We start from the raw sequence: 20,556 nt of genomic DNA, 5'->3' as shown, positions 1-20,556 counted from the left end.
CCATAAGTAGAAATAAGAAAATTATGGAATAAAAAAATCTCACTAGTAATGGCAGACGCATAATAAAGGTAATGAATCAACCATCTATGTAGTTAGTATGAAGGTGAAAAGAAAAAAAGAGTAAAATCATCTACACCTACAATAACTTGTTAAGGGATACACAAAATAAAAATATATGAAATGTGACATCAAAAACATAAAATGTGGGGAGATGGGGCATAAAAACGTAGTGACTGTCAAATTTAAGTGACTGTCAACTTAAGTTAGACTGCCATATACCTAGGTGGTTATATGTGAACCTCATGGGAACCAAAACCAAAAACCTATAATAGATACACAAAAAAATAAAGAGAAAGAAATCCAAACATAACACTAAAGAAGTCATCAAATCACAAGTGAAGAGAGTAAGAGAAGAACAAAGGAACAGAGAAGAATTACTAAAACAACCAGAAAACAATTAACAATATGACAATAAGTACATACTTATCAATAATTACTTTAAATGTAAATGGACCAAATGCTCGAATCAAAAAACATAGGGTGGATGAATGCACAAAAAATAAGACCTATCTATATGCTGCCTACAAGAGACTCACTTCGTATCTAAAGACACATGCAGACTGAAAGTGAAGGAATGGAAAAAGATATTCCATGCAAACGGAAATGAAAAGAAAGCTGGTGTAGCAATACTTGTATCAGACAAAATAGACTTTAAAACAAAGACTGTAACAAGAGACAAAGAAGGACTCTGCGTAATAATAAAGAGATCAATCCAACAAGAAGATATAGCACTTGTAAATATCTATGCACCTAACATAATGGCAACTTATGCCATTATATAAAGCATATTTATATATGCTTTATGTATATAATATGTATATAAAGCAAATGTTAACAGACATAAATGGAGAAATTTGCAGTAATAAGATAATAGTAGAGAACTTTAACACCTCATTTACACCAATGGATAGATCATCCAGACAGAAAATCAATAAGGAAAGATTGGCCTTAAATGACATATTAGAACAGATGAACTTAATATATACCAAATATTCCATCCAAAATGAGCAGAATACACATTCTTTTCAAGTGCACATGGAACATTCTTCAGGACTCATCATGTGTAAGGCCACAAAACATGTCTGAATACATTTAAGGAGACTGAAATCATATCAAGCTTCTTTTCTGATCATAATAGTATAAAACTAAAAGTCAATCGGAAGAAGAAAACTAGAAAAAACACAAACGTGGAGGTTAAACAAATTTCTAATAAAATATCAATGGGCCAATGAAGAAATCAAAGTCGAAAAATACCTTGAAATAAATGAAAATGGAAGTAAAACATTCCAAAATCTGTGAGACACAGCAAAAGAAGTTCTAAGAGGGAAGAATATAGCAATACAAGCCTACATCAGGAAACAAGAAAAATTTCAAATAAACAATCTACCCTTGCACCTAAAGGAAGTTGAAAAAGAAGAACAAACAAAACACAAAGTTAGTAGAAGGGAGGAAATAATAAAGATCAGAACAAAAATAAATGAAATAGAGACTGAAAAAGATCAACGAAACTAGAAGCAGATTCTTTGAAAAGATAAACAAAATTGATAAACCTTTAGCCAGACTCATCAAGAAAAAATCAGGGCCAAAATAAATAGAATCAGAAATGAAAGAGGACATGCTATAACTGACACCACAGACATACAAAGGATTATAAGAGATTACAATGAACAATTATACACTAACAAAATGGACAAAACAGAAGAAATGGATAAATTCCTAGAAAGATATAATCTTCCAAGACTTAATCAGGAAGAAATAGAAAATCTGAACAGACCAACTACTAGTATTGAAATTGAATCAGTAATGAAAAAAATCCCAGCAAACAAAAGTCAAGGACCAGATAGCTTCACAGGGGAATTTTACCAAACTTTTAAAGAAGAGTTAATGCTTGTCTTCTCAAACTATTCCAAGAAATTGAAAAGGAAGAAATGCTTCCAAATTCGTTCTCTGAGTTCAGCATTAGCCTGATACCAAAACCAGACAGAGACACTACAAAAAAAGAAATTAAATGCCAAATATCCTTGATGAACATAGATGCAGAAATCCTCAACAAAATATTAGCAAACCTCATTCAACAATACATTAAAAGGATTATACACAATGATCAAGTGAGATTTATCCCAAGGATTCAAGGATGGCTCAATATCTCCAAATGAATCAACATGAGAGACACTACATTAACAAAATGAAGAATAAAAATTATATGATCATCTCTATAGATGCAGAAAAAGCATTTGACATTTATGATAAAAGTTCTCAACAAAGTGGGTATGGAGGGAACATACCTCAACAAAATAAAGACCATATATGACAAACCCACAGCTAACATCATACTCAGTGATGGAAACCTGAAAGTATTTTCTCTAAGGGCGGGAGCAAGATAAGAATGCCCACTCTCACCACTTTTATTCAACATAGTATCGAAAGTCCTAGCCACAGCAATCAGATGAGAGAAAGAAAGAAAGGGTATTCAAATTGGAAAGGAAAAAGTAAAACTCAGTATTACCAGATGCCATGATACATTAATAGCAAACAATCAGAAAGAGCAATTAAAAAACCAATCTCATTTCCAATTGCATCAAAAAGAATAAAATACCTAGGAATAAATTTAACCAAGGAGGTGAACAACTTGTACTCTGAAAACCATGAAACATCGGTGAAAGAAATTGAAGAAGACACAAACGAATGGAAAGATATACTACGCTCATGGATTGAATGAGTTAACATTGTTAAAATGCCCATGCTACCCAAAGCAATCTACAGATTCAGTACGATATCTATCAAAATACCAGTGGCATTTTTCAAAGAACTAGAACAAACAATCCTAAAATTTGTATGAAACTATAAAAGACCCTGAATAGCCACAGCAATCTTGAGAAAGAAGAACAATGATGGAGATATCATGCTCCATGATTTCAAACCATACTACAAAGCTATATTAATCAAAACAGTATGGTATTGGCACAAAAACAGGCATATAGGTCAATAGAACAGAATAGAGAGTCCAGATATAAACTCCCAAATGTATAGTCAACCTACAACAAAGGATGTAAGACTACACAATGTAGAAAAGACAGTCTCTTCAATAAATAGTGTTGGGAAAACCAGACAGCTACATGCAAAAGAATGAAACTGGACCACTTTCTTACACCATATACAAAATAAAAATAAACTCAAAATGGGTTAAAGATTTAAATGTAACTGTAAAACTCCTGGAACCCCACACAACTCCTGAAACCATAAAATTACTGGAAGAAAACAGGCAGTAAGCTCTTTGACACTGTGCTTATTAGCATTATTTGTTTATTTATCTGTCTCCTCATGCAAAAGCAACAAAGCAAAAATAAACAAATGGGACTACATTGAACTAGAAAGCTTTTGCACAGCAAAGAAAACCATCAACAAAATGAAAAGGTAATGTACTGAATGGGAGAATATATTTGCAAATGATATTTATTTAATAAGAGGTTAATATCCAAAATACATAAAGAACTCATGCAACTCAATATCAAAAACACACAATCCGATTAAAAAATGGGCAGAAGATCTGAATAGACATTTTTCCAAATAAAATATACAGATGGCCAACAGACACTTGAATAGATGCTAAACATCACTAATTGTAAGGAAAATGCAAATCAAAACCACAATAAGATATCACCCCACACCTGTTAGAATGGGTATTATCAAAGACACAACAAATAACAAGTGGTGGAGAAAAGGAACCCCTCAAACACTGTTGGTGGGAATGTAAATTGGTGCAGCCACTATGGAAAACAGTATGGAGGTTCCTCAAAAAATTAAAAAACTACCATATGACCCAGCAATTCCAATTCTGGGTATTTGTCCAAAGAAAACAAAAACACTAATTCAAAGAGGTATATACACCTCCATCTTCATTGCTGAATTACTTAAAATTATTTAAAATTATTTAAAATAGCTAGTATATGAAAGCAACCTAAGATGAATGGATAAAGAAGATGTACTATATATATTAAATGGAATATTACTCAGCCATAAAAAGAATGAAATCTTGCTATAATGTAATATTGCTATAGGATCATTTTATAACCCTAGAGAATAGTCCATGCTTAAAGCAACATCTTTAAATTGGCTAATCATATGATAGAAAGCTGGTGAATAACTTAAAACTGTGCTGTCATCCCAGTTTCTCCTCTTACCACTTTAAACTCAACATTTACTCTTCTTAGCAATTAAAACTACATTTAGGCTTAGTATTGCCTTCCAACCAAGTGACATGGTCTAGTGGATATCATTTGTAGGAGAAACAACATAGCTTATTTCTGTGAGCAATATTTATACCCGTTACAACTTTTCATACTCATCCCAAAACACCACACAAGTGGATAGTTTCCGAGAATGAGATTCTAAACTTCTACTACCCTCCTTCTTAGTGTCAAGGTTTTGGGGTGGAAGTTTGATCCTCTCCAGAGCTCAAGGCAAGAGTATACCAGGATCAACACCCTTTTCTTGGCTGACTTTTCATCCTGCCAGTCCAGAAACCTCTTTGATCAAAATTTATTTTGTTAGATAAAAAAAATACTTTGATTGCTTATATGCAATAACTGAACAGATATGAAACTCAGATCTTAACAATTTATTAACACATCCATCACCTCACATATTTACCATTTTGGGAGGGAGGGTGGAAACATTTAAGTTCCACTCTCAGCAAATTTTGATTAAACAATACATTGTTGTCAACTATAGTCTCCATGTTATACATTAGCTCCTTAGACCTCATTTGTCTCAAGTTTATAGCCTTTTACCAACCTCTCCTTAATTCTCCCACCCTCCCCAGCTCCTAGCAATCACTTTTCTACAAATTCAACTGCTTTTTTTTTAAGATTCCACAAATAAGTGATACCATGTGGTATTTGTCTCTCTTTGTCTGGCTTGTGTCACTTATACTATAATGCCCTCCAGGTTCATCCATGTTGTTGCAAATGACAGGATTTCCTTTTTTTATAAGGCTGAATCATATTTGAATCATTGTGTGTGTGTGTGTGTGTGTGTGTATATATATATATATATATATATATATATATATATATATACATACACACATTTTCTTTACCCATTTATCTGTTGACTGACACTTAGGTTATTTCCAAACCTTGACTATTGTGAATTATGCTGCGATGAACATGAGAATACAGATATCTCTTTGAGATAATGATTTTGTTTCCTTTATACCCAGATGTGGGATTGCTGGATCGTATGGCAGTTCTATTTTTAATTTCTTGAGGAACATCCATACTCTTTTCCATAGTAGCTATACCAGCTTATATTGTAAATTTAAATATCCACACGTAGCTAGTAGCTATAAATTTGACTGTGTGTGATAAGTCTAGGAGACAGAAATGTGCCATGTGTCCTATGAGAATGCATAGGACAGACATCTCACTCAGATTGGGACAGTAGGAGATGGTCTCCAGAAGAAGCCAAAGCTTGACCTGAGTATTCAGGAATAAGTAAGAGTTAACAAGACAGAGATTGAAGGCTGAGAAAAGTGTTTCAGGTGGCTGAAATAGTAAACGTACAGGCACTGAGTGTGGGAGAGCGTGGTATGCGATGGCAACTGCCAAAGTTCACCGCAGTTCAGGGGCTTTTGAATTTATTACAAGGATGAGGTAGGGGAAAGAAGCTGATGGTAAATGGCTTTGTGTTATAGTTTAAGAAACAGTATCATCATCAGATATATCACCACCAGATTTGCTTTTTTGAAAGCTCACCCCAGTAGTAGTATGGAGAATGGATTCCAGTAGGGAAGAGACCAGAGTCAGGGAGACCAACCAAAGACTAGTGAACTTTTTTTTCTTCTTGAGGAAGATTAGCCCTTAGCTAACTTCTGCCACCAATCCTCCTCTTCTTGCTGAGGAAGTTTGGGCCTGAGCTAATATCTGTGCCCATCTTCCTCTACTTTATATGTGGGACGCCTAGCACAGCATGGCTTGCCAAGTGGTGTCATGTCCGCATCCAGGATCCGAACCGGCGAACCCCGGGCCGCCGAAGAGGAACATGCAAACTTAACTGCTGAGCCACTGGGCTGGCCTCACTAATGAACTGATTTTGAGGGAGGTGTCAGAGGTCCGAATGAGGGTGATGGTAGACCTGGTGGTTATAGGACTACCGATAATCATCCAGCATTTTTCTGAAACCATTGCTATCAAAATGACATTGACTGGAAACTTCATATTCTACTCCAAAGAGGAGATAGGTGACATTTGCATGGATTCCTTTAGATGGGAGTGGATAGAGCAGGAGATGCGGGGAAAAATCTAAGTATGTTTTCTAATATAATATATTGTAGATGCTTATTTTGATTCTAACAGTTAACAATTTTTAGCCCAAATCATAAAGCATTCAGCTTCACTATTAAAAATAAGTGTTTGAGGAGAGGGAAAAAAACAACTTTGGATTCATGGAATATCTTTATTCCAATCAACATATAATAAAGAATAAGCTGGCTCCAAGCATCTTTCCCAGTGTCAGCTCAAGTATTAATTCCTCAGGAAAGCCCTTTCTGACTCTATGACATCATTATGTCCTTCCACTAAACGCTCTCGAAGCAACCTGGACTTCTTCTGAGTGCTCCACACAATTAAAATCAAACCCTGATTTGTGTGACCCTGTGTAACATCTGTACGTTCTGCAGTTATAGAAATTCCATGAGGTGAGGATCTGGTCAGCCTTGCACACCACTGCAGTGCCAGCACATAGCCCACTGGCACTTGCTCAGTAGACTGGCCTTGGCTAATGAATGCAGCATGCTAAAATGCAGAGAAATAGCTTCAACACGAATTATTCTCTTCTTGTTTCAATTTCCAATCTAGAAAGCATCAGAAATTTTTAAAATCTCTGCAGATGAGTCTGATAAGTAACCAGGGCTGTGAAGCCCAGTCCTGCACAATATCCCTAGGAGGTTTTTTCAATTAGGAGAGGCTGCATTGCATGCTGCTATCATTGCATCTTTGTCTCTGGAGCCTTTGTACCTAGGTTTGAATCTTAGATTGTCCACTGGCCAACTATATGACCTCAAGCAAACTATTTAGCCTCTCTGTTTTAGTTTCTGTTGGAGGAGGTCAAGAGGATGTCACTACTGGTTGACCTTGGAGATGGACCCTGGGCAATGGAAGATCCTCACCCCCTCCTCTGCCCTTGGAATGTGTGTTCTGCCCACTGTTCCCACAGTGGGAGCCATTTTCAAGGACACAGCCTTGAGAGAGTAACATGCTGCTGAGACCATCTGGACAGTGTACATGACTGAACCCGGTTAAAGCCTTTATATAAACTTCTAAGATGCTGGTGGGCAGCTACGGAGATCTACTTGTCTTGCTGCCACACAAGAGAAGCCTCGCATGTAAGTTTCTTTATTAAAACTGCTACCTAGCCCTCCCCACCCCCAAAATTTCCTCTCTAGAAAGGAGAAATGATCGCTGTACATTCAAAGGGTTCCTATGATTCCTTTGTTTTCAATACCATATATAGGTTTCTTCTTTGCATCACAATGTCTAAAACTTGACTCCACAGTTTTCCCAAGCTTCAAACTCTGGAAAGCCAACCTTCTCCCTTCAATGTATCTGGAATAGAGGTAAATGTTTTTAAAAACTGCATACACCCCATATTTAGCATTGTGACCATTGTTCATGTACCTGCACCACAGACCCTCTTTTTCGTTAAAAGATCACAGCCAAGAATGGCAGTAACATGGCTACAGGCTTTTGATGTTGTGCTACATTAAGTGGACTGTGGGGATGTGAATTGAGACAGTTACTGCTTCAGCAAAGTGCAGTGATGAATCAAAAACTTCAATAAAAGAAAACCCAGCTCTACCTTCCCCATTTGCCTTTCACGTTATAAAGGATTTAAGTTCAGGCAAAGGACATATTTTGTGGGGATTTTTGTTTCTTTTTCTTTGAAGGAATAATAACAAATGTCGATGCTTTCAGCAAGAATTCCACAAGGATCTCTTCTTTTGCAAGAAGACCTCACCTGCTGATAAGACCAGAAGATATGGCAGAGCATCTGGGACCAGGACTGCAGGGTCAATAATACTAGGAGCATTTGGTACTGAGCCAATCGCTTTTCTCCATGTGGAATGATGATTTGGTTGAAGAGACGGAAGTAACCTCTGCAAGAGTACAGATGCAGGTTCCGAAAAAATACCTACGCCATTCCAAGCCTCTGCATTCGGGTATGTGAATTCAAAATGGCTAATAGCCCAACTCCCAGGACTCCACACAGCAAGCCAAGCTTTTCCCTCCAGTAAAGACAGCTGGCTCATTTTCATTTACACGGATCATTCCTCTTCAACTCTGTAAGATTGAGATATAAATTTGTTGAGATTTGTTTTGTCTATTATAATGCATTGAGTATAAACTTGGAATGAAAAGATAGGCGTTCAAGTGCAGATTCTATATTCTTTCTCAATGCCTGACACGCGAGGATTCAAGTTTTAAATTTATTTAGAGCTGGTACTGGCAGAGATCTAGAGGTCATGGTGGTAATAAGCCAAACAGAAGGCAATAATGCAGCGCTGTCTGCTAAGGTCAACCTCTGTGGACACTGGAAACATGAAGCTGGAAATGGAGAACGTCCCCAACTCAATTCAACAAGGCCAAATGTAATGGGCATATGGTAGGCATTCAGCTTGTGGCAAACAAAACAATTAATAGAATCTGAATATAAAATGTTGCTGAAAAACTTTGCAATCCAGAAATTTATAAATATTTACTGGACTAACCAATAGTTACTATTATAACTTAGCCTAGAAATTATTAACCATGCATGACTAATACTGATTTTCCATTCCATGAGAGCCATTATGATTGTTTTGTTCACCACTCTATCTGTGGTGCCTACAAGAGGGCCTGAAATGTATTAGGTCGTCAAAAATATTTATCATGAATGAACAAAGAGATGAACAAGAAGACATGGCCTATGATTTATCTACAATTATTTGTCACACTTGTATTTATAAAATTAATTTTCCAACAGCTTTGAAGTAATCCACCAAACTCCCAAGTACTTTTTTCCATTTTGCTTCCTAGGTCTTCCTACGTTATATCAAGATTATGGAGAAAAGCTTGAAACCCAATAGGATTAATGCTCTTAATCACATATTTTATTCATATGCCTTATCTGTCATGTGTTTTTTTTTTTTTTTTTTGAAGAGAAGTCTAATGTTTTCCAAGCCCTGCAGAGTGGGCCCATGCTAATCAGCCCAGTCAGTATTCATATCCAAACATTTTGCTTGGGTACACACACACACACACACACATGCACAAACCGTGCAGAAACTACGTTAGTAATTGCAGCCCCAATTAATTCTTGCTTGCAAGGCCACTGCAGAGGCAAGTTTAGTATACCAATCCAGGCATGCCTATCGATTTGTTCCCAGCAGACGGTGCATGCCTCCTCTCTTCCCGAGTGAATGAGTCGCACTTTGTAAGGTTATAGACGGCAAGGCGAGGCATCCAAGAGAGACATGTTTCCAGACATCTTGGAATATGCTTCCATGAGATCTCTCTTTACCAAAAGATTTTAAAACACTTGCTAAACGTCAAGGCACAAGGATGGGGAATGAAGAATGAAGCCTTATAAGGCAGCATCTTAGGTAAGAATTTATCCCAGGATGCGATCACTGCTATTAAGTTTACATGGATTGAGAGGAGCGGTGAATAAGAGAAGACACAATCTATCACAGTCTCACCTCAATTCTTACTGCTCTTGACATGAATAGCACCCCTTTACAGGTTAAGGTATCACAGGGAAGGGTAGAAGGTAACTTCTTTCCAGTCATTTCCATTTTGTCCCCATGACTAAGGTACAAAGATAGTCGAGTATCAGGCTCAATTGGATCTTGTAAGACTTTCTCCTGAGGGAGAGTGTTAAAAAAGATGTAAGAAAAGGAGAGGCAAGACAAAGAAATCATTCCTTAATGAATTCTGCAGTGAACATCAATAATGTGAACTGTCCCTTCCTGCTCCCACTCATTTCAGTAAGGTATTAACTTCACACCTACAGAGGTCATCTAAATGAGAAAGTGATTAAGGAATTGGAATCATTTTAGTTTTTTTTAATGGATATTAAACCCTGGAAATTTATTTTAAAACAGATCTACTTTGGCAAATTAAAATACAGAGAATTTAGTAAATGTGAAAAGGTCTGTATAATATTCAGGGTTATAAATAAGTCTATTAAACTCACACAGTTATGAATCTTAAATTTGGCATGTTTTGACATGAGTATATTCTGATTTGTAACTCATCATAACAATAAGGGAGGTTGTTTTGCATTCGAAATGTAGAAAGACAAATACAAACCGATACAAAATATTACAATGTAGCAGGAGCATAAATAATGTAATTACCAAAGGCCTCAATACAATAGCATATGCTTCATTTTGTCAATACGATAAATGCAAGTAGCTGAGGTTTGTTAAATATATGTGTGTGCACATAATTATGTCAATGATGTTAATTAAAATACATCTCAAGTTAGCCTAAGAAAATGTTAATGTGAGCCCCAAAGCTTCAACTTTACCATTTTTAGTATTAATAATTTTTTTAAATTTATGACCACCCTCTTTTTTCTTAGGTTTGTATTAATAATTTTCCATTCCAAATACAAAATTACCTCAAGCTGTTTGGTTGGGGAACTGTAATTGCTGTTATTCTGATTGTTACTGATAACAAATAAGACTAATCAGGAAACTTCTTCCCTCGAGTTAGGATACTTAGTTTCTAGGAACAGCTCTGCTACCAGCTAGCGTTGTTACCTTGGGGAAGTGATTTAACCTCCAGAAATTTCTCCATTTGCAAAACAAAAGAGTCAGTTTAGCCAATCTCCAAGGTCCCCGTTCCACTCATCCAAATATCTACAATCTATGACTCACTAGTTAGTCTAATTTAAAAGGGCAATGCCAATTTTTGATCTGCCCTCTTCTCTACTTTTGTAATTATTATCGATCTTTCAGAAATACTCTCTGTCCAAAGCCTCTGGGGGAATTTGTAAAATGGAGACACAAGTGCTATAAGAAAACAAAATGGACAGAAGTTTCTGTAATAATAAATATTTCATTCCATTCTCTGGTCAAAGCACAGCAATGCATCCCCCTGTCTCAGGAGAGTTGAGGTTAGGGCCCTCCTCACAGACGTGGGTGCTCTCACCCCACAAGACTCAGGAGTCAGTCCTCACACTCCAGCATTCCGATTCTGGGTTGCTTCCCCTCAAATAGTGAGGAAGCGCAGCTCTATTAAGCAATGGCCTGGGGAGAGGAAATGCCGCATTTTTTAACTGGTCTGAAATGTTCCTTGCACTCGCCTCTTTTTCTGGTCTGCTGAGCAGCTCTGCTTCCATTTTCCCCGGCACCAAAGTGAGTCCTGCTTGCACTGGCCATGGGAGTAGGGAGGATTTGGCTTGGAGAAATTTTGGCTCTTACTGCTTTCCAGCTCTTCTCAGCTTGATTGGCAAAGCTCTGGATAGCAACACCACCCACTACTTTCTGTTTTTGCCTCCTGTTCCTGTCAACCCTCTTTCCATTTCCCTTGCTGAGACATATAGAGGTGAAATCTGACTCCATGGCCAGCAATTCTGGACACACATGCAAACGGAAGACCCAGGTGTGCTGGGCTTCCTCCAGGAGTGTAGTCTTTACAATAAACAGGGGCCCCTCCTTAACAAGGAGTCACACACCCCCTCCCCCGCCTCTCAGAGAAGGATCACAATGTGGTTCAGCCTCTAATTGTTCTAAATGTTTATGCAAAGGACCCATGAGGAGGTACAGCTGATGTTTAACTGATCATTATAGAGTGATTAAGCTTGACATTTCCAAAGAATTAGGTGGAAAACCTACTAGACTCTGGGAGGGTCAAACGACTAGGCACCTTTATGAATTTCAATCCTTCAACACTCAGCGGCTTAGTGGAATGAGGCGTATTAGAAAATATTCCCAAATTTTAAAAAAGACTTTATGCTAATGGACTATTAAACATTTAATGCTCTGTTAACAAATGGTTATTTCTCCATTAAGCACCATCATGACCTATGCATAGTTTATGAACATTCCTGTTGTCCTTGAGAGAAATCACATACTGTAAGGGCTAAAAATAGCAGCCATGTGCAGAGCAGAGTATAATTTGCATCTAGAGTTCAGCTGACATCATCGAGCTCAGAAGCTGATTTCCAGGGATCAGACTCAGGAAAAGGCTCCAATAATAACCTTTCACCAAACCTGAACATTCTGGAAGTGACTAAGTCCCATTCCTTAGAGGAAGCTGGTTTAGAATGGGGTAACTTCTCCCACAATGGTGAAATATATAGAATGACTTTCTTCCTGTCTTTTGGATTCAGCCTCATCACCCTTGTCTACACTCCACTAGTCCCATGATATGTTTGCTTCTCTATCCATCAAGAACCAACTTCCCCCATACTCCTTTTTCCTTAGAGAACCACTTAGACCAGCCACAACTGGAAGCCATTTTAACAGTTAGTTATCTGACAATTCTCTACTTGAACAATATAGGAACTGATTCTCAGAGAGGTGAAGTAACCTACAGCCACACATGGTAGTAACAATAGAGTCTAGATTATAATTCTGAATCCTAGATCAGTGATCTTTCTTAGTGCTCTTTCTACCTACGTACGTAAATTGCATAAGTTCTTCAACAGTGACCTCCTCCAAGAAGCCTGTGATGATTACTCCAGCTAAGTATATTTTCACCATTTTATAATAGCTCATGTTAGATCCTGACTCCAGACTCTTTGCCATCTGATTATGCTGATTTTAAACAGGCTACCATTTCAAATGACGGAGGTAGGATACACAACTGAGGAAAATGAGACAAGGAAATAAATGGGGATGGGGAAGCAGTGTTACCTGCACATGGGTTCTTACTGTTCCCCAGGATGGAAATCGAGAGAGACAATAAACAGGAGTAGAAAAGTAAAAGTTTATTCGCTTGTGCACAGGAGACGCACAAGGGAGCCCATGTAGGAAGCAAAGGGGCAGGTGACCGGCTCGTCAGGGAACGGGATTGTGGGCTTTCATTAGGTGAAGGTTGGGGAGGAGGGCCTTGTCATGGCGTGTAGAGGTGGGGTTGTGTTTGCACCTGTGCTGTCACGTAGCATGCTATTACATGTGATCCATGTGTCATTAGCATGCTAGCTCTCCACCCCTTGGTGTGATTATTACTATGCTAACAGGGCTAAGGTCACCTTCAGTGGCCTCCTGGGTGCTAGGGTGGGTGCGGTAAGGCCCAGGGAGTCTGGAGGCTGCAGAATGTGGATTTCAGTGGCCTCTCTCTGATTCTCCTGGCTTGCCAATTGGTTAGGGGCCTCATCTTGTAAGACCAGGGGCTTTGCAGGTGACCATATCTCGTTAGGCTGGTTCCTATCTCAGTAGGTTGAGCACTGGGTACTCAGAACATGGAAACAATAGGCCCACATAACTTTGATTTACAACAAATCAAAATGTAACTTAGTTTCAGTTAGTGTCACTTATCCAGACCTGCTCCTCCTATGTTTCTTCTATTTTCTTCCACTTAGCTCTGTTAAAAAACAAAATTCAGCAGAGTACAGGAAGATCTAATTGGCTTTATTAAACAATTCATGAATCAGGCAGCCACCCATCTAGCAACTAGAAAGTGTGCTCTGAGGGGTTGTACAAATTGGAAGGCATTTATAGGACGAAGGGAGAGGCAAGGGAGCTATAAGCCAAAGGAAAGAAAGCATTAGGTTTAGGCTAGCCCATCTCCTCTTGGGAGAAGGGCAAGGCAGGGGTCTTTACCATGCAGATCACCTCTTCTTCTCGGGCTTGGGGAGGGCCCACGTGACAGATTACCTTACTGGTACTTGACCAGAAAATTCCAGACTGGTCAATTAAGATCACATTTCTAGGAGAGGTTGAAACTGCAGTTACGTCAGATGTTATCATGGGCTTCAGCGCGAGTAACATCATTTTGAGTCTGTGGTTCTCTTTCTAACAGCTCTCCTAAACCGTAAACTGACTCATTTCCTCCTCAAATTAATACTCTTCGGTTTTTATCCTAATGGCTACAAGATTAAATCAAACTCTTTTACGTAGCAAACCAAGCCCTTTAATGTGGTCCTAATTGCATCTTTATCATCATTTTCTGGCAGTCCCCACCTTGAGCTTTATCTTCCAGTAGTGTTGAAGTTCTGCACGATCTCCCACACCACGTCACAGTATTTGTTCATTCCACTCCCTTGGTCTCATCACACCCTCCCTATTTCTTTGCCAGGGTAACTCTTCCATGTCCTTCAGACTCTGCAGAGGGGTCTTTTCTCTCTGGAATCTTTCCCTTAGCTTCCAGGATGGACTGCCCCACTAGGCTCTCCAAACACCCCCTAAACATCCTCCTCTTTGGACACTCAGCACACTGGATCATGAGTTCCTCAAAACCAGGGGCTGCATCTTCGTCACCTCTTAGTACAGCACTAAAGTACGTTTGCCACCCTGTGAAGGTGGTGGGAGGAGAAGGACATCCTTGACGAACTGGTTTTTCCAAGTATCAATTATGTAAAAATACCTGGGTCAGTAGATGTGATGGTAGGAAATTGATCTCAAAATGCTTATGTTTAGGTCATCCTCAGTGAATCGTGGAAAGATTTTCCCATGACAGTTTCCATGCAACTCTCATAGACAATTGAGATTTCATAATAATCCCAATTTCTTAAGCTTTATTAACCATAGATTATTATACAATTTACAAATATATTTACTTTCATTATCATTGTCACAAGTTTGAATTTAGAAATGAAGGTTAAATTTGACACCTAATGTTATATTATAGCAAAGAATAACAATTAGACTGATTTTCTTTAGAGTCCCAGTGTGGACAATTACCCAAGGCACAATGCTTTTCACTAATTTGACATTTGTTTCTGGCTTATTTATTATTGTTATTATTAATTATTTGTTGCCTTTCCTCTGCCACATGTGAATGATCTCAATACTGTTCTCCATATCATAACCACTCCTCCCAGGGGTACTTTTGTCCCATTCTGACACTTGGTATTACTCTAACCTAACATTAAGCAGAGCAAGGTTCTTAGTTTTCTTGGGTCCTTGGTCCCTTTTCTGGACAAGATTCTAAACACTTACACCCTTCTTGATTTTATCTCCTGAGGAGAACATACATTTATTTATCATGTACTCTGTGTCAGACACTGTGCCAAGTCCTTTACACCATACCATCTGCATCATCACATAATTATTCACAATGCTGTACTATTCATTACATTCAGAAGTGCATATTAAGTACTGTCTGTTCACTCCATATTATTTGTAATGCAAATTAGCTCACTCACATAAGGGAATGTCATCAATAAAATGCAAAATCTCATTGGTTGATAAGCCATTTTTGTTTAAAGATTGGCACCTGGGCTACAACTGTTGCCAATCTTTTTTTTTTCTGCTTTATCTCCCCAACCCCTCCCTGTACACAGTTGTATATCTTAGTTGCAGGTCCTTCTAGTTGTGGGATGCAGGACGCCACCTCAACGTGGCCTAATGACCGGTGCCATGTCCGCCGCGCCCAGGATCCGAACCCTGGGCCGTCACAGCGGAGCGCGCGAACTTAACCACTCGGCCACGGAGCCGGCCCCGATAAGTCATTTTTTTCCAGCCTGTTAAATTTTGTGCCATCAAGCAACACCTGAATACAAGGCACGCTAACTCTCCTGAATGCAGCAAGTTGTGAAAAATAGAATATTGTACGTAATGCCCATTTATCCCACGTTCTTTCTCTGAGCTCATTCTCACTACGTGCTCTGTTTTGGAAATGCTCATTGGTGGTTTTCCCAGTCTATATGCATTTTGACCTTGTCTTGATGCTCAGTCTTATATTCTCTTGGGTCAAACTACCTTCATCTTTTTTGTTTAAAAGTCTTATATTTACCTTTTATTTATTAGGAGTTTTACATTTTAAAAAAATTGCTAGTTGTGGTGATTTTTTTTTTACAAATTTTTGTTAGTGTTTTAGTTATCAAATTGTATAGATTTTGAAGAGTCTACTCCCAACTCTGTTTTTCCTTTATCTTGTTATTTTTAGAACATGGTTTTTCAGAATATCAGGAATACATATGAAACATTATAGTAGAAATACCTGTACACACTAAGTGTCAGGCACCAAGATAGGTATTAATTTCAAACCTGTATGAATAAATAGGGTCACAAAGCTAAAATTAGGTAATCTGACTTTGATCACTTAACTACAGGGTGACACAACTGGAATATGAGTCCAGTTCTGTTTTATTCTAAGCCACTTGCTTTTTCCATCATACTATGCTGCTTCTTAAGTCTCCCTTCTTCCATCACCTCCTCATCCCCAAAGCTAGCAGTAGTGCATGGGAAGAACATGCACATCTCGTGTGTGTGTGTGTGTGTGTGTGTGTGTGCGTGCGTGCGCATGTGTGTGCACACATGTCTGTGTGTGTGACTGAGTGCACACATGTGTGCAGACGCACCTGTTTGTTCCGGTGATACCAGATCCCACCTCTAGGCAATCAGAAGGCGTCAGCACTCAAGTGGGTGCACAGATCTCACTGAATCCTGTGCCTTCCCAGAGCAGGAACACCTGGCTGGAATCATAGGGTTTTACTCGGCTCTCAGAGCTGCCGAGTGAGCAGTTGCAGTAATGACCGTGCCCTGTGCAGATGACTCGAGCCTCGCCAGTTTGAATGGACCAACAGAGGACGGAATCCAGGCGGGAGTAAAATATCTCCATCATAAACTGAAATGTTTTGCTGTTTGAACTGTTGCCAGTTTTTATAACAATTTCCATCTTAAGCTGGCTCAATACATATTTAATGAATTCTTCTATAAAACCTTTAACAGCCCTCAATTCATTTCAAGTGGCAAATGACTCAGCAGTTTGAAATGACGAGCTGGAATGCTGCCTCTATATTCATTACCAAAGAAGAAAAAGTGATTTTTTAAAAAAATGCTCTTTCTTCCTTGTGCTTTCATATGCTGTGGAAACTCTTATGTCTGCCAATCCTCTTCTGCTCAATGATGTGATTTTTACCAGAAGCATTCCATAAGTTTTTCATGATGAAGAGTTATGATACATATTATGATTACATGTTATTTAATATTTGTGTTGTTATATATCATCAAGCCCTAATGATCTCTTATTGTGTATTTTACTCATTCACTTGACAAGAGTTAGTGGGTATTTACTCCTGGGAAAGCCTCCTTTGAGACTATGGAAATACAAAGGCAAACCAGGCAAGGACACTGGCCTCAAGATGCTTCGATGCATAGGGAGTGCTAGAAGGTATTCAACCGATGCATCTGATCAGAAAAATGACTTTTGACTTATGCCTGGTGCCATATGCAACAGACTGTACCAGATAAACCTCTGCAAACTTTGACAGCTTAAACTGCCAGGATATATATTGACGTTTGGCCTGAACCATCTTTGACCTTGAGGCCCCTTTCCTACTGGAAATGTCTTACACTAGCAAACCTAACTGGGCAGTGGGCAGTCCCCTCCCCACCCACCCCACACATACATATACCTACACACACAGGCATGTCTCCAAAGCCCTTGGAAAATCACACACAGCTACATATCCCAAAGCTCTTTGCTACCTCTCCAGCCTCATCTTCTATTTTTCTCTTTCCTCACCTAGCTCCTGGTTATTGGTCTAGCATGCTTCTTCCTCAGGGCCCTTACACTTGCTGTTCCCTCTGCCTAGAATGTTTCCCTTTAAATAGCTTCATGACTCATGATTCATCAACTTTTTGGTTCAAAAGTTACCTTATCGGTAACCTCTCTATTTAAATTAGCCTCCTGAAGACTCTCTTTCTCCCTTCCTTGATCCATTTTTCTACCTAGAACTTACTACATTCTCTCTCATTATATATTTTACTTGTTAGTTGATACTTCTGGACTTCTCTATACAATTAATACCTAAAATCCATAAAAATAGAATTTGCTGCTGTATTTTCAGTGCCTGGGAACCCTACCTACTACATAGTAAGCTCTCCCCAACCATTTTCTAGGTGATTGGATGAATGAATGAATGAATGAAAGCATATATACACCTACATGCACATGCATTTTGCTTACTATACAAAACCATACTTACCCCAAGGTTCCCACCACTGGTGCAGGGAAGAAGAAGAAATTCTTACTGTGGGAAGAATAGTTAAATAATCATAAAACCAAGTGAGCCTGGGAGCCACCCTATGTTCCACTTTAGAAATCACAGTTGTTTTTGGAGCATATCTTCTCCTACCTGCCTAAGATTAGGTTAAACGTCCTCCAGGTCACCCAGGGGAAGAAATAACCTCTGCTGACACACTCCTGTATTCTCTTATGGAAGGCTTCCCCTCCATGTCATGTCCTGTGTCTTTGCTCATGCTGCACCCTCTGCCTACAGTGCCCCTTAGCCTGTATCCTCGGAAATGCTCATCCCTCAGGGCCCAGCCCAAGCACTCTTTCCTCTAGTCAGCCTTCCTTGCTTCCCTTCCCAAGAAATGTTACTGTTTCTTTTCCTGTGCTTCCACTATAAATTCATACAGACTTCCAAGATAGAGGCAGAATTCTTTTATTTTCCTTTTTGCATCTATCTCTTTTCTATGACATATAGGCAAAATTTTCACAGTATTTTTTATAAACATGGCTTCCAGTTTACATATATTTGCATGTTATATCCAAAAAGTCCCCAAATTCCAACTATTTATGTAAAATAAATAAAATCAATAGGACAATTGATGGCAAATGTACATTTTAATCACTCCCTCTTGGAACTGAAGTATCTTCCTAAGGGGCAGAAAAATTACTTCTACAGCTCTGCTTCCAAACCTATGGCCCCACTGCTTATTTGCGGAAGTGACTCAGAGGTTCCATTCCTTGGCGTCACAGGTCATTGAAAGACTTTAATAACCACAGTGGCTTCTTCGAATTACTGACACTGTGTCCTCTATGTCACATATATTCCTAAATTTTATAGGTTGAGAAACCAAGGTGCCCCTGTTAAAGGCAGGTTACAAGAGAGAATATAAACTAGATGCTAGTCTAGTAAGGAATAGCCTGTCTTTCTGCACTATGTCATTGCTGTTGTTATCTTCATTGTTGGGGAAAAGACCCTAACCAATGATGGCAAGAAGTACTCTGTACTCCTTGGGGAGATCTGCTCAGGGTCTGTCTTTTCAATGAGTTCGTTTCAAAAAGAAATTTCCTGAAATTATTTTCTCAGCAATCCAGAATCATACACCTGCTAGCTAATGGCTCACCCAACAAAGGGGACTTAGTATGCAGTAAATTATACTCCACCTGTGTCATCTCTGCCTAAGGCAACGCCTGATAGGAAATTAGGTATTTTGTGTACTAGCCATGGGTTCCCGCTTTCTGGGGAGGCAATGCTACTGAAGATTCTTTTCATTTCCTCTACCTTCGATGCAGTAGCCAGGGTGTCCAGTATCCCTGCACACCTGCTGGATTACTACCTTCATTCAACAAAAACAAAGCTTGTTTTGTAATGAACCCTCAGCTCATTTACTGAATCAGAACTTTCGAATCACCCTTCTGACGTGCCCCTGTATAACTTCACAAGGTTTACAAAGTATTTCAGCTTCCAGGCTGGCAGAAACGCCTGGATGCTTGCCAGCAATGAAGCAGACGCTTCTGAGCACAGTTGGTTCAGCGAAGGAGTGAGTGCACAACACTCAAACAAGGACCAACTGTGGTGGGTGTTTATTTGAGACCTTTTCCAGAATCACACCCACAGATCTCTCCTGGCTAATCGGAATGACATAAGTCATTGCTATTGCCTTGTTTGTGATTGAAATCAGGTGAAGTGAGAGAAGGCTGAAAAGGCCTTGGTTCCTATCTAGGATTCTGCTTTGGTGCCACTGGCCTCAGCACATTCTAAAACTGCCCAGCAAGATGAAGGAGAAGCCCCGTGCACTTGTTCTCCCCTTCTCTTCTGGAGAGGTACTAGTTACATGTCCTCCAGGTCACCCAGGGGAAGAAATAACCTCTGCTGACACACTCCTGTATTCTCTTATGGAAGGCTTCCCCTCCATGTCATGTCCTGTGTCTTTGCTCATGCTGCACCCTCTGCCTACAGTGCCCCTTAGCCTGTATCCTCAGAAATGCTCATCCCTCAGGGCCCAGCCCAAGCACTCTTTCCTCTAGTCAGCCTTCCTTGCTTCCCTTCCCAAGAAATGTTACTGTTTCTTTTCCTGTGCTTCCACTATAAATTCATACAGACTTCCAAGATAGAGGCAGAATTCTTTTATTCTCCTTTTTGCATCTATCTCTTTTCTTAAATAATAAGCTTCCTAAGAAGAGGATTATGCTCTTTAAATTTTGATTTCCTAATGCTCACAAAAGTGACAGAGGGCACACACTCAAAAAACTTCATTGAAGGAGTGAATGAAGGAATAATTTTTTGGATCTTCTGGAACTCATGGATGATTATTGTTTTGTTAGC

This window comes from Equus przewalskii, chromosome 6 (assembly GCF_037783145.1).
Source record: "Equus przewalskii isolate Varuska chromosome 6, EquPr2, whole genome shotgun sequence".
NCBI lineage: Eukaryota > Metazoa > Chordata > Mammalia > Perissodactyla > Equidae > Equus > Equus przewalskii.
Note: the sequence above shows the minus strand (reverse complement) of the source record.